The sequence below is a fragment of the Heterodontus francisci genome, chromosome X (genome assembly GCF_036365525.1).
Source record: "Heterodontus francisci isolate sHetFra1 chromosome X, sHetFra1.hap1, whole genome shotgun sequence".
Lineage (NCBI taxonomy): Eukaryota > Metazoa > Chordata > Chondrichthyes > Heterodontiformes > Heterodontidae > Heterodontus > Heterodontus francisci.
Window position 1 is genome coordinate 9,196,650 of NC_090421.1, and position 4,548 is coordinate 9,201,197.

The following is a 4,548-nucleotide window of genomic DNA, read 5'->3' on the forward strand; positions in this document are numbered from 1 at the left end:
CATGAGTTTTCAACTTGGGGGGTGTTGGTGGTGGGTGGGGGGGGGGGGGGGGGTCCAAGGTCCCCTAGGGGTCTGCAAGAAAGTTTCAAGGGGTTCTCTGAATCGGACTCAACTCCAGAACAAAATTCCTCCGACCAAAGCACCCTAGAAGCGTCAACCGGTGAACTGTAATTCAATCACCAAGGCTTGATACACCCACACGTGGCAGCCATGATCCCTACGGTTTTAACAGGTCGGCCTCGATAGTTTTCAGGGAACGTCGCCTGGCTTCTCAGTGGCCAACTGGGTTGGTTCTGGTATCATTGGATGCCCCTTCACCCTGGCTAGACCAAATGACGTCCCCAAGGCGATTGGTCGCGGGCCTGCGGATTTATCAGTTGGATAGTGGTTTTTCAATTTCCTGCTGTCACGCTAGCTGGTAAAGGCTCCCTAACTCACCTGCCGTTAACCTGGAGGAGATCCACTGTTCCAACCTGAAATTATGAGCTAAAAACCAGGTCAGCACACCCAGCCCGATGGAGTCGCTGTTTCACCCTGTTCCCTTGCTTGAGCGGGACCACAGCAGCCAAATAGCATGCAGCAGCACCTTTCGATGAGCCACTCCCAGAGGAAATCTGACTCAAACTCCAGAGCAAAACGCGTCGGAGCACAGCTGTATGAATCGGAGGAAAAGCACAATGGGAAATCATTAATCAAGGTAATTCCGTGCTTTCGGCCGCAGGGAGCAGCACCCTTTGTCAGGAAGACTTGGTTAACCATTTCCCACTTTGGACTCCGTCTCTGAAAATTATTTTCAGTTTTTGGTTAACCATTTACCTCTTTTTTTTTCAACTAATTTCTGTATGTTTTGGTTTCTCATTTCCCCACCTTTTGGTTAACTTTTGTCTCTGCTTGCATCTTTGACTTTTGTTTTAATCATCTACTTTTTAACTTATTTTTTATCGAAGATACTTGACAATTATTGCTCAGCACCGGCAATAAGTTGCACGTTACGTAAGTAAAACAAAAATAATACATGTGTTTAATTTTACGGAAAAATTACTTGCACTGCGTTACGGCGACTCCAGACCTAATTGGAACTTTGGCCCTAGTCACATGGGTTTGAATCTAGTTCTGGGATTTGATATAAATGCTGTCATTCCTTGTTGATTAAACATTGCTATGAGGTATAAAGATTCCTTTGGCGGTAATTCTGAACACTTGAGAGGTTCCGATGAACTTTTTGTGAGGGCTTAGAAATGTTTCTTCAAAGTACAGACATCAGATCTAATCTTATCACGTTTGCTTATTATCAGGCCTTCATGGAAGTTGAAACCTAAATTTAGTTGTCCTGCATCGAACTAACAGATGGAATATGACTTCTCCAGTGTCAATACAGTGTTATATAAACAGAAAGTGCTGGAAATACTCAGCAGGTCTGGCAGCATCTGTGGAAAGAGAAACAGAGTTAACGTTTCAGGTCTGTGACCCTTCATCAGAACTGGAAAATGTTTGAGATGTAATAATTTTTAAACAAGTTCAGAGTCAGGACAAGTGGGGCGGGGAGAAAAGAACACAAGGGAAAGTCTGCGATAGGTTGGAAGGCAGCAGAGATTAAATGAGCACCTGCCGTCCGAAAAAATGGGAGCAGTGGTTATGATCTGAAAGTGCTGAATCGAAAGATGAGGTGCTGTTCCTTGAGCTTCATTGGAGTAGGAGTGTAGGAGATTAGAGTGGAACCAGAGCTGGAAGTGGCACCAATACAGTCATAAATGTACCTGAAAAAAAGGTGAGGGAGGGGACCTCAGCAGGACTGGAACAAAGAATGTACCACATGTCCCACAGATCTTTATTCAAGTCCCACCTAGATCTCCTCCCTCACCCCTTTTTCTGGTACATTCTCACCTTCCCTGCCTCTGTGCTTGTTTAAAACCTGTTACATCCCTGACCTTTTCCAGTTCTGATGAAAGGTCATTGACCTGAAACGTCAACTCGGTTGCTCTCTCCACAGTCCTGCTGAGTATTTCCAGCACTTTTTGATCTCCAGCATCTGCAGTATTGCGCCTCAATACAAAGTTGTTTCAATTTGTAATTGATAACAAAAAAAAAATCCTGTTTGTATATGCATATTAAGCCATTGTCTTTACATTAATATAAATCTAAGCTAAATGCTATCCGATGCCAATGTAATTGTCAAATAGAAGCTATATCAATGACTGGTTTTTCAGGGTCTCTTGGCGTTGTGAAACTCTCTTTAAAATACACTTGCTCAATTCTTTCACTTTTGAAGGATGTTTAAAACTATGTGGCATTTAATTAGTGTAAGGAGTCTGATTTAAAAGCAAATATATAAGATTTTAGTAGAGCCCAAAGCTTATGTATATAATTGTTAACTTATAAAGTGTCCATGGAAATCCAGTTGATCAATTCTTCTTGTTCTGTCTTCCTTGCTTGCTCACTGACAAAATCTGAAAATGTAAGTTTTTAAAACTGACGATGTACATCGGGCCTACTTATACAGAGTGTTATAGGACAGAAAGAGGCCATTCAGCCCATCATGCTTGTGTTGACTCTCTGAAAGAGCTATCTATTTGGTCTCTCTCCCCTGCCCCTACTTCTATACCCTTTTAGATTTCTCTTTCTAACAATTGCCCACTTTTGCTTCCAGCATTGTTTGGTAGTGAATTTTATATCCCAACAGCCCTTCTGTGTGTTTTTTTAAAAAAAACACTTTTTAAAAATAAAATCTTCCAAATTTAACACCTGGGAGACTTATTTAATCAGACCATTTTCCCCCCCCCCTTTTTTGGGGAAAGAACAAATCTTTTAATAATTGTGTTGCTCAACATGGAGCAAAGATGTCCAGGTTGGATTTGATCCGAGTTTTTTAGACAGATGGATTTGGAGGAATCTTCCAACACAGTCTTGTCAGTGACTGGTAGCATGAGAAGAACAGAAGGCTTGCATTTATATAGTGCCTTTCACAAACCTGGGGACGTCCCAAAGCACTGCACAACCAACCCATGCTGCACTGAGAGTGGCGTCCTGAATTATGTGCTCAGGTCTCTGTGCTCCCTTCACCTTGGTACCTCCTGCCAGCTGTGCAGCTTAGACCATAAACTCAGTGGTGGTGGGAGAGGGGTTAGGAGGTAGGGAACCCTGCCCCAACACCAAACATCTTTGGGTCCATTACTGAAGATCTTACTGGAAAGACTGGAATAGTTAGGTGGAACCACAGAACCTTAAAGTTATAAGTGTGCAGAGAATAAACATGCAAGATTTGTAACTGGCATTTCGTCGGAAAAGAAACAAAAATACTTAAATTGACCTGACACATGGCTATGTTTAGAGCCACTGTTTTAAAATCCAGGCGGTCAGGGCTGACACCACTCTAGTTACTGACTAGGGGGGGCCAACCTTTAGCTTCAACTTGAGGTGTCAACCGTGGCTCGGTGGGTAGCGCACTCTCCTCCATGTCAGAAGATCGTGAGCCCAAGTCCCACTCCAGAGTCGTGAGCATATAACCCAGGTCAGCACTCCCAGAGCTGTGTGGGCCTCGGTATGATGCTCTTCCCCCTCCCTGCTCACTTGGGTATGTTGACAGTCACTGTAACCCACTTGACCAAGGTGCTGGGAGGCCTCCAGCACAAATGGAATTGTGGCTTAGCAAGACTCGGCCCACTGAGGAGCGAAAATTGAGGGAAGGGAGAATTCCTATTAACTTGTAGTGATGATGACACAAATGTTGTAATATTGTGGTGCAGATGCATGGACTGGGTGGGGCAGTCTGACGACAAACACTACCCATGGCACCCATTTTGTTTGTGTTTCTGTTATTCACCATATTGCTTATTTTTTCATTTGGCCACCCCTGCTTAACATATGAAATAATTTTTGTATCTTGTGTATCAGCTTTGCTCAATTGTGGAAGTGTTCCCTGGCACGGGGCCTGCGGAAGTGTACCTTAAAACTTGCCATGAGGTGGGGCCTTCAATCTCAGGTTATCAGCCTTCATGAGGCTTTTTGGGAATCAAAGTTTGCTTTTGCCTAAAACCACAAAAATTAAATTGAGCATTTGAAGTTGCTTGTTCAGAGAGACTGAGATCTTGCTCTAGCAGGGTAAATGTTCAGTACCTGATAGAATTTACATCTGTGCTCTGCGTCAGGAGATGAGCAGGTGTTGGGCCTGCCAGAACTTGTTGCAAGACAACATCATTTTTTCAAATGAAGAGAATGGGTTTGATCTGCACAGGGTGGGTAGTTGAATAAGTCATTGCAATAGACCAATCAGAAGCAAAACACTCGTGTCTGGGGGCAGTGGGAATCTTCCAATTACCTATCATCAGTTGGCCATTGTGGTGGATTACTGAGATCTCCTACTGGGTGATGAAGAAATAAAGTGAAATGGTGATGACTGGACAAATAAAGGGGAAAGTTGCAAATGCTGAAAATCAGCCACTCCTTCAGCATCTGGAAAGAAAAATGAATGCTTTGAGATGCATGAAAGTCTAATGCATCCTTTCTACGGCCTGCTGTGTAGCTCCAGTGTGCTGTGCTTTAATTTCCAAG